General features: G+C 40.0%; 1 protein-coding gene and 1 long non-coding RNA gene across 8 annotated transcripts in view; one reads left to right on the top strand and one right to left on the bottom strand.

The window, feature by feature from the left end:
* Window positions 1-425: 425 nt before the first annotated feature.
* Window positions 426-4,156, bottom strand: LOC105665928. The gene is made up of 4 exons (XR_007224600.1): window positions 3,754-4,156; window positions 2,545-3,656; window positions 2,257-2,447; window positions 426-2,105 (listed from the first exon to the last, which is right to left on the bottom strand). It is a non-coding gene; the product is annotated as an uncharacterized LOC105665928 (long non-coding RNA).
* The window catches only part of LOC100650885 (protein tweety), a 39,987-nt gene continuing 25,659 nt past the window's right edge, over window positions 823-15,150 (top strand). For 2 of the 7 annotated variants that reach the window (XM_048407218.1, XM_020863604.2), the window contains exon 1: window positions 824-1,464. The gene's annotated coding sequence lies outside the window, so the exon portion shown is untranslated. Of the gene's footprint in view, window positions 1,465-2,002; window positions 2,133-15,150 lie in introns of those variants that run through there. The other 5 variants (XM_012310382.3, XM_048407217.1, XM_048407219.1 and 2 more) reach the window with 5 other exon arrangements.

Raw genomic sequence — 15,150 nt, 5'->3', positions numbered from 1 at the left:
TGCGTTCGTTTCAGCACTATATCGACACCCCGATCTTTTCTGTTATTTAAATACAAATATAGTCTTTATTTTGTTATGAAGAAATTTAGGAACTTCGTTATATAATTACTTGTTTTTAATAATAAATATGCTGTTAATATTAAACGGAAAGATATATATATATAGAGTGATATATATATATATATATACAACTTATGCTATGAAAGGAATTAAGTATTCGGAGAATACATCCTTCTGTATGGGAATTTTGTAATTTCGTGCCATCTGATTACCACTAAACAGTTCACGCAAATGTAAGTGTTGAACAAAGGTTGCGTTTCTCACTTTCGTTCTACCCGTGAAGGAAGTTTCTGTATTTTTGTTTAAATTTTTTATTTTTTATTTATGTTATTTAATATTATCAAGTTTAAAGTAAATATTCGTTATTGTTAAATAGAATTTTATTTCTTAAGGAACTTTAACATTTTCATTCATGAATTGTCGACAGTTGATAATTTAATATAATCGCAACTTATTTTTAACTATACGACGAAAACAATTTATAAGATCATAAGAAAGAAATACAGGCATGTGAAAATAAATTCTAAAATCTAAATCTTCTTAAACTTATCTAGCGTTTTCGCATTGTATTCCATCTTTTCATACGATGTATTGATTATTAGTAGATCTAATAGCTAACTACAGTTGTGATATTTCATCAAATTACAGTCACTTACGTTGTTACATTATTACTATTATTTGAATCGATCAATGTTAAGGTTAAATTAGTTAATACAGAAATTTTTAATATTGAAGAGAAAAGATTAAAAATAATATCAGGATTTATCTTGTAATAATCGATAATGTAATCTATATCTTCAATATCTCGATTCTCAATTCGATTCATACCGATATCAGGCGCTTAGGAATATTTAAATCACAGCATGTATAATGCAGCACACTCTGCACGTTTATTGTGTACGCGAAGAGATACGAGAAATCCATAAGCATAAGCTATGAAACGTATCGCTGTTCATAATACATCGAAATTCATACATATTCCTTGCATAGTAGAGCAAAGAGAGTCAAGTGGCTCGTATATTGCACGGTCTGCTCGAATAGATCGTTTCAATTTACGAGAATATCACGAAGCTTCTCTTATTCAACACGTCAGGGCACAATTGGGATCTTGGATAGGGTTAGAGACAGCAAACAATGTCATCGAGCGTTTAATCGAAGGGTGTGCAGAACAAGAGGAGTGTTTTCTCTCCGATATTTACCTCGAGCGGAACAATTCGTCGGAGCGAACTGTACATACGTCTTACGAGGAAGATGGAATTGCGTGTTAGTACGTTGGGATTGGCCGTGGCGCCACCCGCCAACTCACTCCGCGAAGACTTTCAGTCGAGCTCGAACCTTCGTCGGGTGTGGAGTGTGTGTTGTATCGTTGTGTGTCAGTGTTCAGATTATTCACTGAAAATTAAGGTAAGAGAACTTTTTTACTTAATAACTACCTAAATACATAACAATGATACGTATCCTTTGGATTTATTCGACGATCATAACCGGTATACGGAGCCGGCGAATAAGTCGCGAGAAAAGCCTTTAACCATGTCCTTGTTCTCATTGTTAGCCGATGTTGCATGGAAACGAAGAGATTGGTGTGGTGTGTGATTGAGTTTCAATAATTTCTTTCCAAGCTCATGCTTGAAATACGTACCGGGTCTAAGTAACCGTCGGCGTTCTAACGAAAGCAACAACAAGAGACAGCGCCTCTCCTACGAGAGACAGAGAGAGAACGTGGTGGCGCTCAGAGCTGTCTTCGTGTGTACTCTCGGGATCGATACACAGTACACACTTGGCGCGACGTTCGTGTAAGGTTACGGTTTGTACGGGATCGCATGCGGGTGTGTATAGCAGCCTCTTTCCACGCTTGTCTCTCGCGGCGTCGTCGTTTCGTTGTATTACGTGTCTCTTCTTTACGTGCATGTTCCCTAACAACGAGGGTAGACTTTCGGTCTAGCTACGAGACAAAATTCAAAGAAATCGAGAAGTACACGCGCCGTACTATGCGGGCACCTCGTGAAACGCACCCTCTCTCAAGGCTATCGCGCCGGCAACCGATCCTGAAAAGAAACGTATGAAAATGACAAGTAAGTGCTACGAATATATTCAAAGGGAAGATTCGGTGTTTGGTATTTCACGCACTGCGAATTACAATAATGAGACTCGTTGTGCACTTTTCTTTCTATGAATACATTACATAGAAAATATTACCGGTTACCATAACCATTATCGCTGGCTTAAAAGACGGAAGAATAACCTCGCTAAAGTAAAATTAGCCTTGTCTTATAATATCGAGTCATGCTTGTGATGGATTATGGTTGAAGCATCCGAACAAGAAGCATTTTCATTGTAATCTCTTCTCTGAGTTTATAAACTTCAAGATTATTAGATATTTCTGAAATCTTAGTGATCTTTATATTAGTTGCAACGTTGTGAAAGAAAATAATAGATATAGAGGTCCCTTTATAAAAGTTACGAAAAATCTATTAATATACTTACTACGACTTATACACATACTACGACTGTTCTTTCGTGGACACTATTTAAACTAAGTTCATTGTCACTTTGGAAGAGTTAACGAAAAATAACATTTTACTTTGAATTCGTTACTTTGAAACGTAAGTTACATATTAGATTTGCCGTACAAAATATCCATGATCTACTTTAACCGGCAAAAGTCTATTTAGATTGAACGACAAGCATAGGTTTATTTCGACTGTCAGTCAGTTCGCATAAAAACAATTCCACTCATGATACACCTCTTAACCTCAATAGAAAAATAATATTAAACGTAGCGTGACAACGCGCAATAACGCGAAGCAAATTCTTCTTTCACCGCGCTATATAACCTGCACGCTACTGTATTTCCAATATTTCCAGTTGAATTTTTAACAAGAATATTCTCTTTTTCTTCATAAGAGAAAGTCAAAGGTGAACAAGGAGTTAAAAGCACATATAGCTGCCGCTCGTCTCGCATCGAATCCGACATTTTTTCGTGTGTTCTGAAAGTCGGCACGGTGACCGACAGCGGGATAATCATAATACGCTGGACAGATTGTGGGAACCGAAGAACCGCAGTGCGCGCGATCGTCTCAGATTAGGATAGGATTCGCTGAGCCAGTGACTTTTTACGTAATGAGAAATTGTTGATATTCTAACCTATTTATCGGCTCAACAATGAATCGTATTTACTAGCGACCAACCTGCATAGATACATCAATGTTTCATGAAAATTCCTCCGTGTGTAGTTCTTACTTTGATCTTGTACGTTTCTGACTTCTATGCACATACTTCATTACAATTAATTATTCAACTTCGAACGTTAACCTTTTGTCTAACGATTTCCCAGTAGCTATTTTTACTAAGAGAAAATATCTTTTTCATCTTTGACTATTCATGCCATCTACGATTATTATTTAAATTGCTCCAGTAGTTGTCTTTAACGAGCCTTATCTGTTGCATGAACCATCTGCGAAGCATCCTTTGACTATGACTCACCTTCATCTATGCCTTTACTATATTCATGCGTGTTAATGTATAACCTATATGTATATATAAGGTGATCCTACAGGAACTCTGGTCGTGCACTTTTCTTTGTTTCAAAGCATCTGCTAATAGTACCAAAAAGATATCAGCATAATAATATTCAATTCGTGATCTTCCACAGAAATTTGATAGATTTGCAATGGTGGTTTTGAGATACAATACCTGTTTTGTAAAGTACAAACGTATATTGATAAAGGCTTGCTTTTCTCTTTATTTTGATTTTTTAATGCAAGCTTTATATTTCACTTGATTATCGTAGTGGTAGGAAGCTTCGTAAAGACTATCGAGAAGTTTCATAAGCAATAAAAACGGCACGAAGCGTATTGGAATCGCGAGAACTGTGCAGCAAGTATGGGTGTTATTCGCGCGTTTTTTTTTCGTTGCTAGGGCAACCCAGATCGCACGACGTTACTAACCTTAATGCTTCTTACGGCACGAACGTGATGAATCGTGGAATCGCGATTAATCGATTTGTAATAAGAATCGCGCTGTTAAAACGACTGAAAGTCGTTCAAAACAGCCGATACATCGAAACGAAGAACTAAACACGAAATATGTATGTACAATCTACGTATACTTCGATAGTCACGGCTTTCATGCGAAATTTTATCCTTGTATGTACGTACTCGGCAAGATAGGTTAGTAAACGACAGAAAAAATCAAAACAGGTGTGCAAACTGTGTACACTACATTAGTAACATGCTGATACTTCGGACTCGTTGTTTCTTGCTAGTTTTTATTTTTTTCAATGATTTAAAACCAACAGAACGCCTGTGTGTCAACAGAGAATTTGCGTTTCGCGTAACGTTACTACGCAGCAAAACTCTAGTTTGCTTTTGTTCGAGGTATGAGTTCTCTATCGAGATGTTCCGAATCAATAACAAACCAACTGAAAGTGGTGTCAATTTCAGAAACTAGAACACGACAGTATTATTTCGTTAAGCGGCGTGCGTGGAAAGGTTAGTCTCGAGGTATGCGGTTCATTCAAACTTACCGTGCTTTGCGGAAAATTTATATTTTCGACCGAAAGCTAACTCTCGGCTGTCGTGTATAGTGATAAAAACAGTTATCTGGAAACAGAGGTACGTTTGTGTTAGTGATAACCTCCCTCGTTGAATCACGAGCAAAGATAATCAGCCGGTCGAGTAACGAATGAAATGTTAGGTTATCTCGTAAAGATGTATCACTAGTACTCACTAGTACTCGCTAGTTAGTTTGTCGTCTGTTTGTCATTTGTTTGCGTATTATCTGCAAACACATATATTCATGAAACATGGTATGACATAGAATGAACACAAAATGTTTGCGAGCATCTTGCCAGTACTGTTCGTGAACTGTTCACGAACTGGTTCGTCGTTGAGTACACGTCTTAACCTATTAAGGATCAAGAAACAATTTATCACAATGTTATAAATACTTGAATTTCTTCATTGGGAAAATTATAAAGTGTAAGTAGAAGAAATAGTGACAAAAAGAATATTGATCGAATCCTTGGAATTCTCTTCCTTCTTCTTAGTCACAAGGATATTAAGCGTTAACGCTATGTTATTCCTTAATGCGGTTTTTCTGAGATTTGTGTTTAAAACCTTGGAGGCCATCAGGATGATAAAATGATCCAGTCATCTTGTCTATTTTATTTGAAATTAAGATAATTGAGGTACTGTTAAACACATCCGATGACCAATCGTTTTGATCGTTTAATGATTTTATTTCATATACCCAACTAAATGTGAGTAATGCTTTAGATTTTCATAGTTAATGTTGTAATACTATGCGGTAATCCATCCCTTACGCTTTAATAACCACTTGTTAACACGATATTAAATATGAATATGCGGGTTAGTTTATGAATAGGTACTTGTATTCTGCGTATCGTGTTAAATTCAATCTTCGTTGAATAGGTTCCATGGATTGTAATTCTTGCGACATTAATTTCAGGATATACTGATGTACGATGTCTGCTCTTCGCTTAATAATTGAAATAATCGATAATCAGTTGTAGAATGAGAAAATGGAGACTAAGGAACAAAGTAAGAAAACATCGTCACAGCGTTTAAATATCGTCACACCAGATTTCTAACTCCGTGGAAATAATTGGGCCAATCAATAGTTACGACTACCCTTAGTACACGCTTCACTTCTAATGAACTCAAATCACGCGCGAAGTCATCATAACGCGCTCAATTCATAGTCGATAAACGAGCTATGAATTATTATGTTCCATTTACATGTATAATTTGTATCATACAGATGGCTATCGTTGTAACGTATCGGCATATGATTCGTCGTCTTCGTGGACTTTTAAGACGGAATAATCTATACATATAATAAAACAGTAGAAGGGTTGTGCCCGTACGTCGAATAAGAAAAAATAAATCAATGAACCAGGAACAGCCCGTAAGCTACGGAATCGAGAAAAGATAATTTTTTGAACTTTCCTCTGTCCGTTTGCACTCGCATCACGTAGAAACGACTGAACGGATTTTGATGAGATTTTCTCTGTCATATAGCCTAGTGACCACGAAAGATAACAGGGTGTGTTTCATCTCGATCCGTTTCGTGAAAGCTGAGAAATAGCCTGTCATCTGAGTTGTGTGCGCTCCCACGTTTCCTAGAAGTCAAGCAACGATTGATTATTTGTCACGTCATGTAATTTAATATTTCTTACTACAGGGAATAACCCAATTGTTAGGATAAAATATACGTAGATATGTCATTCATAAAAATTAATTCGCTTGAAAATTGTTCCGTACATTAGTAGTCCACGCGAACGAAGTCGCGTGCAAAAGCTAATGATTGTGCTGAACAGGCTGCTTCCTATCGACACAATGGTATAGTAATAAACTAGAATAAAACAATGATCCAGTCGAGTCCTCGACGCTTGCACGCTCTTCGTTCCATCGATAATTCGCCTTCTTACCCTCGTACCTTCGTACCTCTGCCTTCTTAATGAAAATGCTTCCGGTAGCTACCTATCGTAGACCACCGGATACGATCGGACACGTCAATCATATTTATTAACATACAATGCACTATGACATACCTCTCGTTACGATTCGGAATCTCAAACGTCCCATTGACATCTGTCAACGATCCACGAAAGGAACCATCCACAGGAACTCATTCGTATAGAAAAGAAAGCAGAAACGCTTCATACTGAAATTCCCGGTGATTCATGATACCCGTGAAAGGCTCGTCGCAGTGTGCGAGCCTCTCCATGAGGAGCAGGCTCTCCAGAGACGAGGAGATTTTCGCGTGACACGCGACCACGTTCTCTCAGAGCACGCGTGTTTCGCGGCTGAATCGAACGGAAGCGTTATTGAATCGGCAATACGGCCGAGTGGCTCATTGGAATGCAGTGATGCATCGCTATATACATATACGTGAAGCTGGCGGGTGCCAGTGGCCGATGTGTATAGCGCATCTTCGGGCTTAAACAAACGATCGGTATGCAAGGTGAGAGGCCGACCTATTCAGGCCTCGACGGAATGCAGAAAAAGCCGACGTTTCTAGACAAAAGGTATCGGCACTAGGTTCTGACCGAGTGGAAGTCTTCCTGGAGCCCGTTATTCGCTTGTCGGCCTGCTTCTTCACCCTTGAAAACGTGCCGGGGAATCTGAAACCCTCATCCGTACGGGAGAATTCGTTCTGTTCTGGACAAAACGTGTTACGCACGTGCTTCTTCTATTGGAAGATGTTGTTTCAACGAATGGAAAAACAAAAGAGAAAAAGTTAGGCTTTAAGGTTGCATTGGAAAAATAATCGCCCTTCGATGTATATCGGATGTTTGATATATTGAGAAAATTCTCGGTTATCGACAAGTAGTCAGTTGTTTGTGCTTGTTACGCTTCCAACAACCTGCACTGACTCGAAAAAATCCTGTACACGAATTTATCGTGTGGTTGGTCTTATGGCTGCTCCGAGTTAGACATGGGTGGGCTCCGAGGGTGCATCACTATTTTTGGAGTACTCGAAGTTGACTACATAGATACTTGTGATTTCTTTATAATTACCATGTTATGTGGTATTAATAATCGTTGCGTTCATGTTGGTGTATGATGAAAATTAAAAAGGAAAAAGAACGAGGAAATATTGGTATGGAAAAAGATGTTCTATGTAATATAATGTAATCTTCTGATATAAAATGATATGATATGGTAAATACGTATATCGAATTTGAGAGAAAATCGAATTTTTCGAGCGGAAATGGTCTGTACGAACTCCAAAAATCACTTTCGTAGAGTGAAGTAAACGGGGACTGGTCGGGAAACAGCTCACCAGATAACTTCTTTCGAAGCTTTCTCTTCGGCTTATCGGACAACTACGAGGCAATAACCGAAGCCGAACGAAATTACGTAAACGTTTTCGAATTTAGAGCTGGATAACGACTAATCCCGACGGAATAAAGAGTTTCTAGTGCTGTTAATCCAGCACGGAGGAAAAACGCCGACGGCGAAACTCGGCGTATTACGACAAAAGAAACTTCTTTCTAGGCTGCTCACGGGAAGGAAAATATATGAACAGGGCAGTGACAAAAAACCTGCTTTATGTAGCTGCTCCTATATCCTCTTGGATTCTTTCGCAAAATTTCTCACCGAACGAATTTAATTTCGAATCGCGCTCGTCCAATTATCCATATTTTATCGATTCATTAAATTGCCATTGTACGCTGCAATGAAGCTTGTAATCGTCCGTGCGATAGAAGTTTATAATATGCGACTTTTTCAATAACTTGTCGATTCGCTAACGTTTATCGATCGATACATTTTCGAGTAAGAAAGATTCAGGTCGGCGCGCAGAGTTGTATCACGATAAAATTTTAATTAAGCGGTCCAAGCGATTCAAACTGAACTTTATTCTTGCCGATTTTCCCATTTCATCCGTAACGTTGGTAACAAAATGCGAGTCGTGTGAAGTCAACCTGTAAGCTCGAAGAAACGTGAAAAGCGGCGCCGGGTAGCTGAAAACGCTGTTATAATCATTTAGATATAAAGGACGGTCCGGAAGGAGCAACTTTCAGCCGGTTTCCGTCGCAAATTATCTTTGAATTAACATCGCGAAATATAGTTCTCCGCGGCGACGACGACGACGACGACGACGACGACGACGACGACGTTCCTTTTCAGAGGTTGAATTTTCCGTGCAAACGCTTCGGGCCTCGTTGCACGAAGTTACCTAGAGTATTGCGAGATCGAGACGAGAGGTAGCGAGAAGAGAAGAAGCAGGCTCAGGGCAGGGACTTTTTAACAGTAGAATTGCAAAGCAAACTATGCAGAAGCGCCTCGGGTACAGCATCTTCGTCTCTCTCGTTCTTTTTATCTTTCGTGTGGCTTGATGAAAAGAAAAATTACCCGGCCAGAAAGGGAGCACAAAAAATTATCCCTCGGACACGACAGTTGTCCGCCGCCTTCGACACGTTACGCTAATTATTCGAGTAACTTGAGATTGAACAACACCGTTTATTAACGCGCCTCTTCCTCTATCTGGTTAGAGGATCGTACGTATGAATATGCAAGCGATTAATCGAGATAGGAAGCGCGTCCAACCGATTCAAGCGGCATTTTCAAATGTACCGAGAACCTGCGTTGTCAGGGACAAGTTGGTGATTGTTTCGCGAAAGTGAGACAGCCTCAGAGTTAGGTTTATTTCGGTCGATTTGGTTAATCGTTTTGGAAGTTTCAATGAGAAGCGACCGATTCGATGGTCGTCTACGATTGTCCATCCGTAGATGTCTGTATGGGTTTATAATTGGAAGTTTGTTTGCTTCTAAAACAACTATCGGAATGAGTCGTATCTTACCTCTGGCTGATTTGAAATCCGCTATAAACGAATTCCCCGGTAGCAGTATAACTATACAGAGACGAAACAATGAAATACAATAGCACAGTAACTGCAAAACGTATTTGTACGCTTGCTTACAGTTCCCAGCCAAGTGCATCGTACGTAATTCGTTTCCTACATCTTTTACGAGGGAAACAGTGAAAGAATATTCGTACATTCGTTGTAAGGAACGTTAGGAAAAAATTGCGAGGTTATTTTCTGGAGGGAGAAACGAAGCGGTCGCGTATCGGTGAGTGCATTTTAAAAGTTGCACTGGATCGGTGAACTGGGTAGCGCGAAAAGGGTCGCTAAAGGGAAACTTTTATAATTAAAAACGAGCCAGAAAAAGTAGCGTAAACAGCGTTATAGCCTGGACCCGGAATGCGTACGATCCCCGTGCATCTAGCAACAAATGTCCGACGTGAAACGTAATGGACGCTGAGGAAAGTACATAATTACCATAAAACGCGAGTAATATTAAAGCCAAAGCGTTGGATTTCTTTTTACGAATAAACGAACGTCAGGTCGTTCGTTTCCTCTGTCTGGTGTCCTGCAATTCTTCCTCCACGAAGATTACCGTCGTTCCGACCGTGAAAAGACTAGTGAAACAGCCTAATACAATTTTTACTGTATTATGTAATAACGCGCAAGGGAAATACAATATGCAAGTACAGGATCGCAAAGAGTTAACTATCGTTAGCGACGATGACCGTAAGTCATGTGGCATCGACCTTCTAAATGGTCGCTCGATAGCTATAGGACAGTCGAAGCGACATCGATCGAGCAATTATTTGTTATTCTTTCAATACTTTTATCTTCATTTGCCATTATTCTCTTGTGTTATATTCCGAACGGTTTGCTCTTACATATTCGCGTCCTTCTTTTTATTCGATAAAGACGAATGACTAATAATAATCGAGGGATTTGGAACGGTCATTCTGCGACAGCGGTGATTCATCGAAGCGATGGTTCATCGGTCAACTTAATCCACTTTGACTTTATAATGTCGAATCAATATTCTTTGTATTATTCGAGTACGTTATATCGGAGTACTATTTTTCAATCGTAAAGTAACGTTAATATCAGAAAATTTCCTCTGATCTCCGTATAACGTAAAGGTACCATAAAACTACCTTCCAATATCGAAAACATCGAACTCGGGTAAAAAAGATATCGATCGAGATATTATGGAATTGTATAAAAAGCAGCGTATTCTATCACGAAAAACCTGAAATTCCAATGGGAGAATGGAAAATCGAATCGAACGAGCCGCTCGTAGAAAGCACGGTAATCGAAAGGCACCGGAAACCACGCGGAAGGGAAAGGTTGACCAAAGAAAAATTTCCCAGGCATCTGGTCGACAGTACTGTTTATTCGGTCACATGGTGCATTCGGCTTTGGGAACGTTGTAAATCGTCGCGTTTACCACAAGAAGACACACGATGTGGCATCTGGTCGAAAAATCGCGTCCCTGCTCCACCTTCCACCCAGCCCAATCCGCCTTCCTCCCATGTGCTTTTCCTTCCTTCTTTTCCCCCTGCCACAGTAAATCCGTCTCGCTTCTTAAAGTCCTTCTCTAGGATTTAAACTGGCCAACTTCCGGCTAATATGCTCGCGGCAATATTTACCTAGTATCTTGCCATGAATTTATCACTCTGGCGTGCAAGATACGGCAGAGACTCTCGCGATTTTTTATCTGTCGCGACTTAAATTGTTCGAATTGGATTCGTGCACGGTCTCTTCCAGCTCGACTTTCAATTACATATCCGAGGAATGGTGCTAGAGAGAGACCAAGCACGGTCAAACAGCAGAGTCTCGTTAACTCGTGTTCGTCGCTGTAAGAAATATACACGATACGTGAGTTCGTGTTCATTGGAAGAAAGATTAATAATTATAGCGCAAATAGTATTAATCGGTTGCTGTTTCCCGAGGATTGCCAAGCCTTGGTAGGAACTATTCGCAGACGTGGTCGGCGCGTAAGATAGATAGAACGGAGGAGCTCGTTTATCTTTACCGGAGAGGATCTTTTTAAATTTATGACGAGGAAAATTGCAAAATGGTGGCTTGGTAATGCATCAATGGCACCGATTGCCTATTTGGAATTTCATAAAACGCCTTTGGCATGATAAAGGGCACACTTTGGAACAGCCATGCATAGGAATTAAGGGACGTGAAAAATGAAACTGCAGCACATTTTATGTAATCGCCTTGTATCCTCGTAGGCATTCGATTTCCTTTGTCATTAAAATTTCAATTATATACTTTCTTCGACGCCGCATATTCCGACGAATATTTCTTATCGCTTTCTCTTCCCAACGATAGATATAATAATTAGACCGGATGTTAAACTGGATCGAGTAATGATTAATTAGTGTTATAATTGGAAGGTTTCTAGTATTCCAGCCTGCTTCGAGTAGAATTTGACACCAATGGGTATCGATCTACATCGGATTAATCCATCGTTTCGGAATCTGCGATTTTCATCGATACTTGGTTCCAGGAACTGGCTGGCATTCCCATCGATGAACTGGATTCGGTATTTGCATTCCGTAACCATTCCGTGAACGACGTTATTGGTTCCTCGAAGCTCGACAGAGCCAGGATAATACGAAGAACTGAAAGAGATCCTTAGCTGACTGATTCTTTCTCCGGAATGGAGAAGTGCCTTTGAAGATTTAAAACAGACAAGTTTCGTTCTTCCTTTCTACCTTCGGCTTCCACTTTCTTCTAGCTCTACTTTGTCAACGAGTTAGGAAAAATTAATGCCCTCGTAATACTTATGTTCACTCGGTATTAAAGGAAACGTTATTAAACGAATGTTTGAATAACGATCACAGTTCCTCAGATTTAAAGATATTCGCAGAGCGAAACGTGTACGTCCGGTGATTTTGCGTAGCAGTCGTCATCAAGAAGAAATTAAGGAGTCAAATGACGAACATTGGCATTGGATAATTTCAATTAACCCTTTGCACTCGAGGACTTTTTCGGTCGAGCGTAGCAGCTACTCCGAATGATTTAGCGTGTACGTGATGCGTGTCTTATAGTTAACGTAAAATGATTTTATATACAAATTAACTTACAAAAACATTATATTCTAATAATTTATCTATATTTACATCTTTGAAATTATGATTTTGTAATATTAATTTCTGTATTTCTTTATGGTAATTCATACTGCATTCACCAAGATGCGTTCTTGAATATAATCGATCTCATTTTCTAGCAGTTCAAAATCAAGTTCATCTTCCGAAAACCATTTTTTCAGGATTTCTAAACTATAATACTTTTCGACATGATCGTCGAATCCGAACTAACGTTGGAGACGTTGTCAGAACCATAGTTTCGGAGGGATATGGGATTAAATATTTTACCTGCATTTTAAAGTCTTACACTTTACATTTCCTAACAAAGAGCACAAAGAATTAAGGAACTAATTTACGAACCAATATTGCACTCTCAATTGAAAATGTCGAAATCTAGCATAAACAGGGATTGTCGTCTTTCGCGTGCAAATGATTAAAACCGGTAAGCATTGCAAATAAACGTAGAAGCCAGAGTTCAAATGATTTCGATATTACGATTTTTTGAATATTAAACGTCGCGTTAGAGACTGAGAATTCTTTGTATTCGATGGACTAATCTAAGTAGTGATCTAAGAATCGAATCACGGTTAAATGGATAAAGATGTCGGCTAGAAACTATCGCTACCAATCTAAAACGAAACTGGAATCCCGGATTCCGGTTTCTGGGTTGGAAGGAATTACGTTATTTAGCGGTGAAATTTTTCTTGGCGTTGTTCAGGTTACGAGCACGCCGCGGCGCCAGAAGGAACGCGGAAAGGGGAGACGTTGAAAGAGGGCGACTCTCTTTCGCCGGGGAGCATCGACGTTTCGAATCTTTGTAACAGACGGCGGCTGCGGTTTAACTTTGTAACGCGGATAATAGCGTCGCGGCAAGTTTTCCTACCCCTCCCGCCACCATTCTGTCCTCGTAATTTCGTTTCGCTGCAAGCGTACACTTTTATCAAGCGCCCTGCTGCTTATCGATGCACCTCCTCCGATCGCGTACGTTTCCCTTTTGGGGTTTTCGTTCCGCGGAGACAAAAGGTGGATCGATCTACGCGACGAACAATCGCGTTCTAATAACGAGACACATTATATCCGTATAATCCATTGTACGACGAATCGTTCATTTTAGAATTGTCGTTTCTCAAACTAATTCGTGACTAATTACAATACTTTTACGACGTCTGCAAAATATATCTTCGTGCTTGTAACACGAAGCTTCTATTTAATTGTACTAACGTAACAACGATATCCGTGTCGTATTACGCCGCTTTATCGCTGCACCAGGTTTTCCCGTTTTCTTCTTTTCTCGACGGAGTTGAAGATTTCCAAGAGCGAACTTATCTCACGGAATACCACGAACGTTATTACCTCGTGTAATTACCAAAATATCGTTACGATCAAACGTCACCGCACGAACCACGAACGAATCACGCTGCCCTAGACACGCGGATATCACGAGACGGTTTATCGCTACCTTAAAACTGTCAAAGTTCACGAAACCGCAACCAATTAATTCGAAAGCTCGAAAACTTGCATGTCACCGAACACGATCGTTCTGTAATAGCGTTCAGGATATCAATTTCGTATCGATTAATCGAGCCACGGAACCGATCAAGTAGCGAACGAAGAGCTGCGGCTAAGGATCGGGAATAGATTTCGATCGGTTGGATTCAACGGTTCGATAACGAAGCGAAATATCGAACTGGGAAGGCGTGGCATAAAGGAGCCCGCTGGAGTTAACCGCGAGAGCGCAGAAATCGATCGGCGGAAGTCGTTGCTTTCCATCTCTCTCTCCCTTTTTCGTTCACCCCGCTCACCCTCGCTCTCGCTCCTTCTCTCGCTCTTTCTCTCCTCGTGTAGCTTCGCCGTTTCCTCTTCGACGTATTGCTGACATTGTTGTATCGGGTGACGTACACCGGTTCATCGTACGCCCAGAGACAGGAATTACTCGTCGCGATTCATTCAAAATCACCGGTTAACTGCTGCGATCCGGAAATACCCGCTTACGAAAAAGCCGGCCTAGATACGCATCAAGGAAAATCATGATTTTTAAATCACCGGGAACGCACAATTCATCGAGGGCACAAATGCGGCAACTTTCTTTTCTATCTCTTCTTTTCTTCTTTTTCTGTTTTCTTTTTTGTTTCTTTTTGTTTTGTGTTTTGTTTTATTCCTCTTTTGTTTCTTCTTCTTTACGGCGATAGCTTCTTGCAGTTGATGTGACATATCGCGTCGTGTCGATTCGATATTCCGCGTACCAGTGGTGGCTGAGGAATTGGGGCCACAAGCGAAAGAAAGATAACGAAGCCTGACCTATTTGACGCTTTCTTGCGCTCGACGCATTGGGAACGGTTTTTGAGGTACATGCCCCGTTTCTCTCGTTGTAACGTGTGTAGAAGACTTTATCAATTTCCGTAGAATGCGGTCTGGCTACGCGATGTGTAGGTCTCTTTGTGCTAAATACATAAAAGTGTACTGGCTCGATGTACATGCGCGATAATTTAGTAAATTGGCAATTTCTCAAGCACTTTGTTATCTTCGTTAGAGTCAAAGGTTTGGGGATTAACACGACCTATAATTAAACTATTAGAAGCGAGGTAAAGAGGAAGAAAATTACGTGGCAAAAGTGGTACGTTAAAATTCAGTAAACTACCGAGGAAAATGTCCCGCA

This window comes from Bombus terrestris, chromosome 7 (genome assembly GCF_910591885.1).
Source record: "Bombus terrestris chromosome 7, iyBomTerr1.2, whole genome shotgun sequence".
Classification (NCBI taxonomy): Eukaryota; Metazoa; Arthropoda; class Insecta; order Hymenoptera; family Apidae; genus Bombus; species Bombus terrestris.
Note: the sequence above shows the minus strand (reverse complement) of the source record. Positions and strands in the feature narration are given on the sequence as shown.